At 36.0% G+C, this 15573-nt stretch overlaps 1 protein-coding gene and 1 long non-coding RNA gene across 5 annotated transcripts in view; one reads left to right on the forward strand and one right to left on the reverse strand.

Moving 5' to 3' along the window:
• The window catches only part of LOC147577242 (uncharacterized), a 387792-nt gene that overhangs the window by 26026 nt on the left and 346193 nt on the right, over window positions 1-15573 (forward strand). The gene's annotated exons all lie outside the window — the stretch shown is intronic.
• The window catches only part of GPR149 (G protein-coupled receptor 149), a 69170-nt gene that overhangs the window by 16478 nt on the left and 37119 nt on the right, over window positions 1-15573 (reverse strand). The window lies entirely within an intron of this gene.

Raw genomic sequence — 15573 nt, forward strand, 5'->3', positions numbered from 1 at the left:
GTGCAAATGCAGATTCAGATTCAGCAGGTCTGTGGTGGTCTGTGATTCTGCACTTACTGAAAGCTCTCAGATGATGCTGAGGCTGCTGGTCCATGGACTACACTTTTTGAATAGCAAAAGACATACAACCTGTAAGGTTCCTTACAATTCTAAAATTACATGACTTCATCAGTAAATAGATTTTGCTATTTTATCATGTTAGCAGTTTAGAGAATTTGAGGAGAGAATTCAATTTCAGTTAAAGGAGTAACAAACCACCCCTCCCACGAAGCCAACTTTGTAGCTGAATTGGATGAAAAAAAAATCTTATCCTTTTGAATGCCTTTAATATATTCTAATGCTTTAATCAAATGGCATTTGTATTAATGAGTGAGCCATTATGATGAAAAACGATAAAGTTTTAGCACCAAACTTCATTTTACATTAATCTTATGGCCAAAATGTAAGCTTCTGAAATGAATATATCATTACATTTAAATAACTTTCTTTCTTTCTTTCTTTCTTTCTTTCTTTCTTTCTTTCTTTCTTTCTTTCTGAAAATTGGTATTCTCATATTTTCAATTCATACTTTTCGGCTTTATCTGAGTTCATGAGCACAACCATCACAGGCTATGAGAAATCCTGTGAGAATTTTGAATTTAAATGTGTTGCTGCTCTTGGGATTATTGGGTAAGTTTTTCTATTCTTTGGCCTAAAAACTGAATCTCTTATCTCTATTAAAGACATTTCATCTCTGATGTGATATGTCTAAATTTATTTCCAGTGTTTTCAATTCTTTCTGTTTTTCTAACAAAATAAAGAATATAGCTTGAAAGGAAGCACACACTGATTCTGTTTAGAAAAGAAATGATATTTTATCAGGAATAAATGAATCCTATGAAATGAAATAGTTTTTCTTGTCTTAATGATATGCATTCATTCAACTGGGTGCTGTGTCAAAAGTGTCAGAAGAAATTTAATGATTGCATGAAAAAAATTTTCTCAAAACTCATTGACTAGAATTAGGTCAGGAAAGAAGATACATATTTTCATTTTTTTAAGTTTATTTATTTTTGAGAGAGACAGAGACAGCATGAGCTGGGGGAGTGGCAGAGAGAGAGGGAGAGAGAAAATTCTAAGCAGGCTCCACACTGTCAGCACAGAGCCTGATGCGTGGCTCAAACCAAAACACCATGAGATCATGACCTGAGCCAGAATCAAGAGTCTCACACTTAACTGACTAAGCCACCATGTGCCCCTATATTTTCATTTTTAAGATAGTTTAAATGCAGTGTTTTTGGTGAGATTCCTATACTCTAGAAAATGTGTTGAGATCCATGTTGATGACATTTGTAAAAAGTATAGAAGACAAAAATGTTTTTATCAGCATAATATAGTAAAAATATCAAACCAAAAAAAAAAAATCTGTGGAGACAGATTAGAGGTATCCTGGGACAGGGAGTGGTGATAGATTATGTGTAATTGGGCATGTGGGATCTAATTGATGTGATGAAAGTATTCTAAAACTGATTGATGATGATTGCACAGCTTGGTAAATTTACTAGAGACCGTTCAATTATACACTTGAAATGGGAGAATGATAAATATCTCTCGATAAAGCTTTTTTTTTTTTTTTTTTTTTTTTTTTTTTTTTTTTAAAGAGTGACTGATATTCAGGACACGCTGAAATACAGCACTTGTTCTGCTACCAAATAAATAGCTGTGTGACCCTAGACAGATAGTATACTCACTATAGGCCTTCATTTCATTATCTATATAAAGAGGGAGTTGGGCAGATCAACACCCAAGTACCTCTTGTCTCTTCATATTTCAATATTATCTGACTCTATTTTGGCAAAGTTAACCTCAAAGAAAGCACTTTGTTCCTTGAAAAATATCTAAGTGGGGATGTTCTTCTGAAAGACATTAAAATCACAAAATTTACTTTGAAAGCTTGCCAAAAGAAATTATAGATCCAAGCCCCTTAAAAGGCCCTCCCTTTTTTTTTTTTTTAATTTTTTTTTCAACGTTTTTTTTTTTTATTTATTTTGGGGACAGAGAGAGACAGAGCATGAACGGGGGAGGGGCAGAGAGAGAGGGAGACACAGAATCGGAAACAGGCTCCAGGCTCTGAGCCATCAGCCCAGAGCCTGACGCGGGGCTCGAACTCACGGACCGCGAGATCGTGACCTGGCTGAAGTCGGACGCTTAACCGACTGCGCCACCCAGGCGCCCCAGGCCCTCCCTTTTTAAATCAATGAGGTACTATTGCTGATGGAACATTTTCTGTGCTTTCAAAATGTATGAAATCTAAGTCACAATGTACTGTGTACAATGAAAATGTCTGTTGTGGGGAGATAAAATAACAAGAAAGCAAATGAAGCCGTTTATATACCAATGTTTAGAAAGAAACCTACAAGGAGGGTTTAATGACGTTTATATATAGTTCTGACTTAAATCTTAAATCATAGGAAATAGTTATTGAACACTAGACATTGGTAGGAGACCTATGTGTATATTGTGTATGTATGTCTGTATTGTATGTGTGTATAACTTATAGTTTTTTCTGATGATAAAAATGATACATTATAGCTTAATTTTTGCAATTAAAATTGTATCTGAAGAATATGCACCAAGCAGTCCCTGGGTTATAGCAAATGAAGGATGACTTCCATGTGATTATAATTTTGTGAATTTTAATCCTTTTGAAAAAAATAATCATTCAACTTTGTATAGCCTATTATAATTTATCTAAATTAAAGGGATTTTCTTTTAGTTTTTGCAATTTTTTTTTTTTTTGCAAAATGGGGGCAAAATTCTGTATAAAGTTTTTTTATGCTTTTTACATAGAAGATCATTTGATAAGGCTAATATTTATACCTTAAAAAAAGACAGTATATGCCCTTAGACTCTGGCAGTTTGTGCTCTGTGAGGTAGGTAAGCTGAGAATTACATTTTCCAAAATCCCCTTGTTGTATGCTTTCAAGTTAGAATTGGCCAAGATAGGAACTTGTCCAGTATTTGGAAGGTAGAGACAAGGCAGTTACCATAACCATCTGGAGCTCTTTTCACAAGCAGATACAGAGATAGGAAGAAGAGGTACTTGGCAGGTGCCGGCTTGTCGCTTCCCTCTCCTGCTCCACATCTACTTTTTCTTCCTGACTGCTGGCATTGTTGACCAACAGTGGCCACAGATCCACCCCCAGATGCTTGGCTGTGGACTCATTGAGGTTGTGGTTTATTATAGGTAATAGTTTTTCATAGACCTCTACATAAATTCCCCCTTCATGTTCCTACATTGGTGGCTGGACACATATGACTGATTGGTAACTCCGTCTCTGACCCTCCAACTTCTCACCCAGACCTTTACATCCAGCTTTTCCCACAATTCTAAATAAGTCTCTTACCCTGTAACACTCATAGTGCTTCTGCTCCCCTGGCGAAACCCTGATGCAAAGTCCTGTTCAATGGAAGAGAATCTCAAACTTAATAGTAAAAGAAAAAATGCGGTGATTTTTAATTAATTATAAAACCCCAATACACTTATGGATAAAGGTGGTTGAATTTAGTACAAACACAGAATCTCTCTCATCCAGTAATCAGGTGAAGAAAAAAAGCATAGCCATGGATTAAAGCAGCAACCAAATAAGAGACTCAGCCTCATGTGTAAGCTTCTGAACGTAGTGATCACAAAAAGAAACAAATGGTTACCCATTTCTATAAGCAGCTGTACAGAAGGAAGGTGACTTGAAAATATCCTGATAATTTTGGCCATGCATTCTATTTACAAGAGGTGGTCTGAAGCAGAGGTTCTCAAAAAATAGTTAAAATGATTTTCATTGTAATACTAAAGCTTTATTTGGCGTTTTCAGTGTGCTGACATGTTCACTAATGGTGCAAAAGCAAGGATGGGTAAAACTGTTGGTCCTTTAACATGAATCAAGGCAGTGGTATCAAAATCTACTGGTAGGCATTCTATGTTTGCTTGCCGCATGTGTGCATACACACACACACACACACACACACACACACACACACACACATTTTCCACTTTCACTTAAGATTGTCCTTGGTGAAGGTTAGTGTTATTACTATCCTCACTTTATAGATGAGTTAACTGAAGCGCAAAGATGTTTAGTACCTTTTTTCAAGGTCAAACATATACTAAATAGTAAAAATGAAATTCTAATCTGGGCAGTGTGACTCTAGAAAAAAATTATACAATCCAATTCATTCATTCACTATATTTTTTTACTGAGTACCTTTTATGAGCCAGAAAGTATTCAAGGGACTAGGGATATGAAATGATTTTCCTCCCTCCCTCCCTCTCTTCTCCCCTTCCTTCCTTCCTGCTTTCCTTCCTTCCTTCCTTCCTTCCTTCCTTCCTTCCTTCCTTCCTTCCTTCCTTCCTTCCTCCCTTCCATCTACCCATCCATCCATCCATCCATCCATCCATCCATCCATCCATTCATTGTTGTTCTCTCCATTTATGTGCATAGAGAGCTATGGTTCTTTCTGGGTAGTATCTGATCTTGATTAGTTGCCTCTCTCTTTTTTTCTGTACTTGCTTCGTTTGAAAAATAGTGAGCAAGTTATTTTTACAAAAACGATAGAGTCATTATTCTTAAGACAGAACCTAATGCAACTCATTGCTCTTTTGAAGAAATACAAAGTTTCAAATCTTAAGTATAAAAAGACTGCCCCATTCTTTCTTCTCACACTTAAATTTTCTTTCTTCTCACTACTTACAAAGCAATAGAACATGACATGTGGAAATGTTTTCTAAGACTGATTTAGAAGGCAAGGTCTCCAAAATCTTTCCATCCCACACAGCCAATACTAAGCAATTCTTTTTGAAAACATTGTTACAAAGATTCTTTAGAAAAAATTAACTAAAAACCTTAGTGATATCATTAGGTCTCCAAAAAGGAGAATAGTAATGATGCATTTATGGATAGAACATCACACATTTGCATACTCTGGAAATTAACCACTTGCCTTCAGAGAAAATAAGTCCTGTGAAAGTGAAAATGGCATACATATCTGACTACTCTTTCTTGTTCCTGGGGAGAGAGTAATATACATATATATAGCAACCTCAGGAATAGATAAAAATCCTTGTCCTAATAAAATTTACATGTTTGTAACATGCACAATAGTGGTTTTTTAACTGCTGGAATTACTAAGATATTTACATTTAATTTTTTTTATTTTGGTTTTAATTATATTGTGTAGTAGATGGGACAAACATATGCACAAACACCTGTTTTAATTTCACAGGGTGAAAAGTGGTGATGCTCCAGTCTTTTTTTAAATTTTAAAAGTTTTATTTTATTTTTGAGAGAGAGAGAGAGAGAGAGAGTGAGACAGAGAGAGAGCGTGTGCAAGTAGGGGAGGGGCAGAGAGAGAAGGAGACACAGAATCCGAAACAGGCTCCAGGCTCTGAGCTGTTGGCAAGGAGCCCGACACGGGACTTGAACTCACCGACGGTGAGATCATGACCTGAGCCAAAATCAGATGCTTAACTTGACTGAGTCACCCAGGCACCCTCTAGTGTTTTTCTTTCTTTCTTTCTTTCTTTCTTTCTTTCTTTCTTTCTTTCTTTCTTTCTTTCTTTCTTTCTTTCTTTTAATTTGGGGCAGTGAATAGTGTTTTTCTTCCTCTTCCCTCTCAATAATTACTAACATTTCAGAGTAAGTTTGCTATCCTAATGTGGGAGTCCTGGGAATCTGCAATAGGCCGCCCAGATTCTTAGATCCAGTGATTCCTTGTATCATAAAATTGTTTGAAGAAAATTAAATCCAGGGATTGAGACTATTTGTACTTCAGTGAGTCAGACCTACAACCTGGTTTTTTCAGTTCTTTAGACCAACTGTTCCCAAATGCCACTCCACTGACCACATAAGAATCACCAGTAGAACTTGTTAAAAACACAGATTTTTGGCTTTGCTCTGGGAGATTCTAATTGAGTAAATTTAGAACTGGAACCAAGAATTTATATTTGTTAAGGGCTCTCCAGTTGATTCTTCTATATAGCCATCTTTAAGAACCATTGACTTAGGAAGATACTAGAAAATGAATATTGAGCTGTGATGTTACACAGAGTAAGCAGTTTCTTGGTTAATTTACTCAACACCTCAGAGAAGGGCATTAAGAAATACTCGCTACATGCCTATATTCTCCGATTTCCTAAATATTACTAAAAAACCAAATGGGAATTTATGTTAGTTGGAGCACCTAAAGACTATTTAAAAATATCAAAACAGGAGACAGGAGAACACAAATTCATCATGAAGCTAACATTCCAGAGCCATTCACAAGCATGGGCTAACCTGAGTGCTGATTATTATTGGAAGTTGTAGTGTTGTGAGAAGGGCGGGCAAGCCAAGCTGCAATCAGAAGGCATTTCTTAGGTAAGTGTATATGGGAAATGACCTAAAGAACTATCAGAAGAAAGGTACCTTAATCTCCAGGGCACCAGTACATTTCTTTTCTTGTTGTGATTTCTTTTCTTGTTCTAAATAAATATTCGTTTTAATACCTAATTTTATATTCATTATTTGTCTACTTTTAAAAAAAAAGATGTGTCTTCCAAAAGATAATATCCAAGCCCCACATAACCTATATGAATGACTGTCTCAAGGGTCAGTATTAAGAAATCACAGCAGGGACACCTAGGTGGCTCGGTTAAGTGGTTAAGCATCCGACTTCAGCTCAGGTCATGATCTCAAGGCTCATGAGTTTGAGCCCCATGTAGGGCTCTGTGCTGACAGCTCAGAGCCTGGAGCCTGCTTCAGATTTTGTGTCGCCTTCTGTCTCTGTCTCTCCCCTGCACTCTCTCTCTCTCTCTCTCTCAAAATTAGACATTAAAAAAAAAGAGAGAGGTACCTGGGTGGCTCAGTTGTTTAAGCCCCTGACTCTTGGTTTTAGGCTCAGGTCATGATCTCAAGGTTCATGAGTTCCAGCCGCACATCAGTCTCTGTGGAGCCTGCTTGGGATTCTCTCTCTCCTCTTTCTTGTGTTCTCTCTCTCTCTCTCTCAAATAAATAAACTTTAAAATAAAATAAATACAAAGAAATCACAGCAGGAATTATAAGGCTTATTTAGAGACATGCCATTGGAGAAACATTAGATGTGACATCACTCAATAACACAAATTACTGGATAATCTCCTCTAAGAGGGATTTGTGCTTTTTGTGGTGGGAAAAAAAACAGCATGGCATAAACAAGGAAGTAAAATTATTAATACTTAGAATGACTTGAGCAAAGACTTCAAGATGAGGTTGAGGAGAAATGAAGCCACAGGAACCAAACACTTAAGCCACATTAAGGATTTTCAACCCTGATCTGAATGAGAAAGGAATCACCAGAGTGTTCTAAGAGGGATTTGACATGATGCAAATTACATTTTTGCATATTTATTCTGGACTATGGTCAGTTAAACAGATTGGAAGGGTCCAAACCCAGAGTCAGGAGGACCAGTAAAGAGGCCATTAAGAGAGAGTGATGATTTAAATTAAGAAAGAGACAATAGCTATGGTGAGACATGGGAATAGCAAGACATATTTAGGATGTAGGATTTGGTGAATGATTTGATATGAGTTGTGACACAGAAAGGGATTCAAGGATATTGGCCAAGTGTCTGACTTGGGCAACTGGATGGGTGATGGTGTTATTTCCAGAGAGAGGGCACAAAGAAGAGAAGCAAGTTTGGAGGGATGGGGATGGGGGATGGGGTCAGGAGATCAGAAGTACAGTGTTGGAAAGCTGAAATTGAGGTGTTTCTGGTGTGTCCATCTAGAGAAACTCAGCAGGAGGTTGCATATTGGGGCCTGGGGCTCAGGAGAGATTTGACCTGGAATATATATTTGAGTATATATTTGAGATGAAATTGAATCAAGAGTGTGTGAAATGACAAGAGGATCCTGGGAAGCATGAACATTTAAGGAATGGGCAGAGATAGAGGAGATCTTAAAGGAGTCCAGGGAGTGAGCCACAGTGGTAGGAGAATAATCAGAAATGTAAAATGTAATCAAAATCAAGGAAAGAGTAGAAGAGAGATACAACAGTGTCAGATGTTACTAAGCTGTCAGATGGGATAAGGACTGAAAAGTTCACTGATGCCTGAAAAGGTAGGGAATACAAAATGGAGAATCAAGCCATTACAAATGGAATCAGTGCAAAGACACACATATAAGCCCTTTCCTCTCAGGGCCCAATACAAGGACGGTGGCGGATGAAACCCACATTGAGAAAAAAAAGCCCTTGGGAAATTTTGAAAGAAGCCCCTGAAACTTTAACACTGATTGCCAAACGTTTTGATCAAATAGCCTGGGTTTTATCTGACAGTTTCAGTTTGAAAAATCTTTTCTTGTTATACATGTTTATTTTTGTCAGAAGTGGCAATCAAATTTTTTGTTACTGTTCAAGGAAACATGGTCACGGTATATTTTAGAAATAGATATGACAAGAACAGAGATAACAGTTCATCCTGCCTCTTATCTTCTTGTATACCAAAGGCCTAAAGAGAACATACATGGCTTTTTTCCAGAATTCCGTATCCTTTCCTGCTTCCCTCAGGACTCCTTTTTTTCAGGCATCTTCAGCTCTTCTGAACCAATATGATATGTGGGATTTTAGGTAACAATAATATGCCATGAAAAGAGGTAAATGTCTATTCATTGCTACAGTCTCAGCACCTAAGACACTGCCTGCCCTTTAGTGGGCCCTAAATAAATATTTATCAAATGAATGAATAAAAAGAAAATGGAGGAAGCAATTTTAATCTTTATGTCTAATAAAAGAGTGAGGAAGAAAAAAAGAAAAAAAAATGCCATAGAAACTGTCCTAATTAGAGTTTTTGCCTGATCAATTTAAAAATACTATGAGCTCTTTGAGAGCTTGACCACATATCTAAAGTAGCTCACACAAGTCTTAACTTTCTCCAAGAGTCCTCAAATGGCAAGTGTTGGGGGCAAGGACTCTAGTCCCTCACAATACTCAGAAATAGAGGGGTGTTCCCAACTCAAACCAGGTTTGGTCAAATATCACAGGAGAGGAACACAGACATATCGAATTTGTTTGAATTAGTGTATATAGCTCAGGGGCATGTTTTGGTAAAAAACTATTCTTGGAAAATCTAAGGAAAGATTGAAAAGCAGTTGGCTGTTGGTTGGTTTCTTGCTTTTGTGATACCATCATTAGAGATACAGGTTTAAATCCTCAGACAAACTCTTGGAATGAGCTGAGCAAACTTACTGGCACTTGCAATAACCCACCCATCCTTTCTAACAGAATGCTATTGCAGAGACACTTAATAGCCCTGTTCTCTCTGGCTAGCCTTCCAAGGCTACATGAGATGTGATACAGTTTGAAGATAAATTTTTAGAACTAGCTGTATAGCAGCTTTTGATAGTGGTTTGTTTCTAGAAATTCTAATATCCTGTGCTCCTTAGGAAATATTCAATATGAAATTTTAATCCAAATGTCCACCCAAGAGTCACATTTTAATATTGCTTGCTTCCTGTCCTTTTCCTAGTAGGAGTACATTATGTGTTAATATGCAATTTTATTTGTGTTAAGTAGGAAACATTACCTTTAAAAAACTTAAATGATTTGAGAACATTTTGTCCTCAATAGTTCCAAGCCAAAATATGGCATTGTGTAAATATTGTATTTTTTCAAATGACTTTCATCTTTTTAAAAGTTTTTCCTCCCCACTGAACTCTATTCAGTGCTATCATCAAGACTCACTACGGGACGTCTTTGTCAGTATTAAATCTGTATAAATTCCTGTGCAAAATACCTTTAGGCTATTTTGTCAACTTGAAACTAGGATGTTATTTTCACCAGAGGACTAGATGTGCCAGAACGTTAATTTTTAAAATGCTGAACAGATCTTAATCCAAAAGTTAACATGGATCAAGATCTGTTCAGCATTTTTAAATGGGTGATGCACATTGAGGAAAGAAGTTTTGGGGATGAGCACTGAGTATCATATGTTAAGAGATGAATCACTGGGTTCTGCTCCTGAAGCTAGGACTATACTGTATGTTAAGTAATTTGAATTTAAATTAAAAATATATTTAAAAAATAAAATGCTAAACAGATCTTAATCCAAAACTTAACATGAATCAAATCACATTTTTCTCACATACGGGCAGTCAGATTAAACAAAAATTGTAAAAATGAGCTATGATGAATTTGGTGTATATTCATATATCTGACTATGTTAAGTATAAAACATTACTGTTTTTATCTTTTGCTTTTTAATTAATTCAGCTTTCAGTTGCTGGAAGAAGCATTTCTTATAAACCCTTACTGGTATTCTCATTGTTTTTAAAGAAGTTATATAGTCAGGGCTTCAGTTTTCTTAGAGACTCATTTCCTGTTACAAAGTTTCTAAAAATGCATCTCTCTGTTCAAATTGTTCCTCCTTATATATATTATACATGTCAGAATGAAGCAATGTGTATAAAGAAATTAGTTATTGGGGTAAAATTCAAAGTTCTACCAGGAAGTAAAATAAACACTTTTTAAGTATGTGTATGTCTGTGTCTTCTTATTCATTTTGTCTATGTGTGTTTTTAATAACTTTTCCCAATTACTAACACCAAACAAACGTTATGTTGGAGAAATGAATATCAAATTCATATGATGTCTCTGCATATTTCATGGTTTGTCTTAGGGAAGCTGGAGGGAAGGAGTGGTATACACCAAAGAGGGCATTCCTGTTTTAAACAACTATATCTACTTTGTCAAAGATTAGTGGGTGCATTTCTGGGTTCTCTATTCTGTTACATTGATCTCTGTGTCTATGTCTGTGCCAGTACCATACTGCCTTGATGATTACAGTTTTGTAATACACCTTGAAGTCCTGAGTTGTGATGCCTCGACTTTTGGTTTTCTTTTTCAACATTACTTTGGCTATTTGGAGTCTTTTCTGGTTCCATACAAATTTTAGAATTGTTTGTTCTAGCTTTGTGAAAAATGCTGGTGCTATTTTTATAGAGATTGCATTGAATGTGTAGATTGCTTTGGGTAGTATAGACATTTTAACAATATTTGTTCTTCCAATCCATGTGCATGGAAATGGATCCACAAATGTATGGCGAACTAGTCTTCGACAAGGCAGGAAAGAATATCCAATGGAAAAAAGACAGTCTCTTCAACAAATGGTGTTGGAAACCTGGACAGCAACGTGCAGAAGAATGAAACTGGACCACTTTTGTCTACCATACACAAAAATAAATACAATATGGATAAAAGACCTAAATATAAGACAGCTAATCAAAATCCTAGAGGAAAAAATAGTGAGCAACCTCTTACAGTTTCTTATTAGACATGTCTCTAGAGGCAAAGGAAACAAGCAAAAATGAACTACTGGAACCTCATCACTTTAAAAAGCTTCTTCACAGGGAAGGAAACAAAACTAAAAGGCAACTAACAAAATGGGAGAAGATATTTGCAAATGACATATCGAATAAAGGATTAGTATCCAAAAACTATAAAGAAGTTCTCAAACTCAACACCCAAAAAAAAAATAATTCAGTTTAGAAATAGTCAGAAGACATGAATAGACACTTTTGCAAAGAAGACATCCAAATGGCTAACAGACACATGAAAAGATGCTCAACATCACTCATCATCAGGGAAATACAAATCAAAACCACAATGAGATACCACCTCATACCTGTCAAAATGACTAAAATGAACAACTCAGGAAACAACAGATGGTGAGGATGTGGAGAAAGGGGAACTCTTTTATACTATGGGTGAGAATGCAAAATGGTGCAGCCACTCTGGAAAACAGTATGGAGTTTCCTCAAAAAGTTAAAAGTAGAACTACGCTACGATCCAGGAATTGCACTACTGGCATTTTATCCAAAGGATATAGAAACATTGATTTGAAGGGGCACACGCACCTCAGTGTTTATGGTAGCACTATCAAGAATAGCCAAATTATGGAGAGAGCCCAAATGTCCATCAACTGATGAATGGATAAAGAAGATGTGGGGTGTGTGTGTGTGTATGTGTGTGTGTGTGTGTGTGTGTGTGTGTGTGTGTGTGTGTGTGTAATGGAATATTACTGGGTGATCAAAAAGAATGAAATCTTGCCATTTGCAACACTAGATGAAACTAGAGTATACTATGCTCAGCAAAATAAGTCAATCAGAGAAAGATAAATATATTTCACTCATATGTGGATTTTAAAAACAAAACAGATGAACATAGGGGAAGGAAGGAGAAATAAAATAAGATAAAAACAGAGAGGCAGGCAAACCTAGGAGACTCTTAAATATAGAGAACAAACTGAGGGGTACTGGAGGGGAGGCGGATGGTGGAAGAGATGGGTTAAATGGGTGATGGGCATTAAAGAAGGCACTTGTTGGGATGAGCACTGGGTGTTAATCAGTGAATTCTACTTCTGAAACCAACACTACATTATATGTTAGCTAACTTGAATTTAAATTTTAAAAAACATAAAAAAATAAAATCACATCAGTAAGAAATTACACATAAAACAGGTATATCTAAAAATATACAAGGCAACAGACTCCAGTACTAAAAATGGAAGATAATATGCAAAACACTCTCTCTCTTGCAGTGCTTCTGAGAAACTGTTCAGATCAGTGGTTAAAAGTTGAGCTTAGAAATCAGGGGTGCCTAGGTGGCTCAGTTGGTTAAGCATCTGCCTTTGGCTCAGGTCATGATCTCACAGTTCATGGGTGTGAGCCCCGCATTGGGCTCTGTACTGACAGTTCAGAGTCTGGAGCCTGCTTTGGATTCTGTGTCTCCCTCTCTCTCTGCCCCTTGCCCGCTTGTGCTCTGTCTCTCTCAAAAATAAATAAACATTAGAAATAATATCTATGGGGCGCCTGGGTGGCGCAGTCGGTTGAGTGTCCGACTTTGGCCAGGTCACGATCTCGCGGTCCGTGAGTTCAAGCCCCGCGTCGGGCTCTGGGCTGATGGCTCAGAGCCTGGAGCATGTTTCCGATTCTGTGTCTCCCTCTCTCTCTGCCCCTCCCCCGTTCATGCTCTGTCTCTCTGTCCCAAAAAATAAATAAACGTTGAAAAAAAAAATTAAAAAAAAAATAATATCTTAGCTCTACCACATAGATATAGGTAACCTTGGGCAATTTATCCTTGCCTCAGTTTCCTTTAACATAATATAGGGATAACAATAATGTCTGTTTTATAGGGTTATTTTGAGAATTACATGAAATAAAGTAAGAAGTAAATAAAACAGATGCATATTCAGAAGAGTGTATGTTTCAAGAAACATTATTGGAAGCTCTAAGCATTGGTAGTCCTGCATTAAAAAAAAGACATCAGAAGATAACAATCAGTAAAATACATAGGGTAATTGGTGGTGATAAACTGTGGCAGGTATTTAGAAACTAAAAAGTTGTGACTTGGCAATGGAACATATTTAAAGTGAGTGGGAAAAAATGCATTGTATCATTACTTACTTAATATTTGATAGTAGGGCCCGTGAACAGGAATAAAGTATTAAAAGAAAAGAGATTTTAGGTATAGCATGTTTTGGCTTTAAATTTATAAAGCGTATCTGTAAGCCAGCATGAGCAGTATTCTCTGGCCTGGAATATCTTCATGCTGTGCTCTGCAATTATTTTTATTTTTACAAACAGTTTTATTAAGGTATAATTTACATACTGCTAAATTCACTCACTGTAAATATACAATGTAATGATTTCTAGTCAATTTATAGAATTATGCAACCATCACCACAATCCTGTCTCAGAACATTTCCATCACCCCCCTGACAAAAAGTTTCCTCATGCCCATTTGTAGTTAATCCTTGTTTTGGCTTCCAGCCCCTGGAAACCATTATTCTACTTTCTGTCTATATAGGTTTAAATCTTATGGACATTCCATGTGGAAGGACAGAATATGTATGTAGTCTTTTGAGTCTGGCTTCTCTCACTTTGCATAATGTTTTTGAAGTTTTTTTATATGGTAGTATGTATTGGTAATTCACTCATTTTATTGCTGAATAGAATCCTGTTGTATGGGTATACCATGTCTTTTATCCATTCTCTACTCGGAGACATTTGGATTGCTTGTGGTTTTTGGCTATTATGAATAGTGCTGCTGTAAACATTCATGTACATGTCTTTGTATGAAAGTGTGTTTTCATTTTCTTGTGTATAATACTAGGAGTGAAATTGCTGTGCTATATAAGCTTATGTTTAACTTTTTTGGAAATCACCAAAGTTTTTTCCAAAGTGGGCATATAATTTTGCATTGGCACTAGCAGTGTATGAATGTTGAAATTTCTTTGTATCCTTTTCAACTCTTATTACTGTCTATCTTTTTAAGTGTAGCTATTCTAGTGCATGTGTTGTGGTGTCTCATTATGGTTTTAATTTGTGTTTCTCCAGTTCTCTTGAGGATTTTTTCATGTGCTTATTAACTATTCTCTATCTTCTTTGGTTAACTGTCTATTCAAATGTTATGCTTCTTTTAAAAATTGGGTTGGTTTTCTTCTTGTAATTGTTTGTAAGTATTCTTTACATATTGTGGATACAAATCCTTTATCAGAAGTATGATTTGCAAATATTTTTTCCCAGTCTGTGGCTTATTTATAAATTTTCTTAATAGCATCTTTTGGAGCACAACAGTTACTTATGAATCTACTTTTTAAATCAAAGCTATTTATTTATTTACTTTGATGTTCACTTTTATCAATTTATTCTTTTATGAATTCTACTTTGGTGTAACATCTAAGAACTCTTTGTTTAACCCAAGGTCATAAATATTTTTTTCTTGAGGTTTCTTCTGAAGTTTTGTGGCGTTAGTTGTTGCCTTTATAACTTTGATCTATTTGAGTTAACTTTTATGTATGATCTGAAGTAAGGTCTAATCTCTCCTTCTTCCTCTTTTTTTTTTGCATATCAATATCTAATTATGAGCACCATTTTTTGAAAATTCTGTATCTTTTACCTATGGAATTGTTTGGTCTCCTTGTCAAAAATCAATTGCTCACTAATGTAATTTTTTTCCTGGACTCTCAATTCTGTTTCATTTTTCTACTCTCATTATGTCAGCACCAAACCATTTGAATATTGTGTCTTTATAGTAAGTTTTGAAATCAGGTAGTGCAAGACCTCCAACTTTGTTGTTCTTCCTTTTGTGCTGCTATTTATAGCACTGATTAAAAAAGTATAAGATTTAACACAAAATCAATTCTGGGGTGGTGTGTGTGCGCGCGCACGTACGTGTGTGTTTTCTGTTTAGTTTTTGGTAGAAAAACAGCAACAACAAAAAAAGACAAAAATAAAACACTCCTCAACCCTCCTCTCTTTTCTAGAAAATAAAGGTTAGGCACAAATGGTAAATGAATATGCATGTTTTTGTTTGACATTTATATAGTTGACATTAGTTAGCTCTTTTTTACTAACATCTCTGAGTAAGTGTATGTGTTTTCCTATTCATGAAACTTGTAAGCATCAATGGTGTGCAGTTTCTGGGGAACTGAACTTTTATTCAGTCTACTTCCAGGGAGTTAACTGCATGCATTATATTGTGCTTCAGAAACCGTGTAATTAATTAATTGCAAAATTATTTTTT

Source organism: Puma concolor, chromosome C2 (genome assembly GCF_028749965.1).
Source record: "Puma concolor isolate L17-30 chromosome C2, mPumCon1.1.hap2, whole genome shotgun sequence".
NCBI lineage: Eukaryota > Metazoa > Chordata > Mammalia > Carnivora > Felidae > Puma > Puma concolor.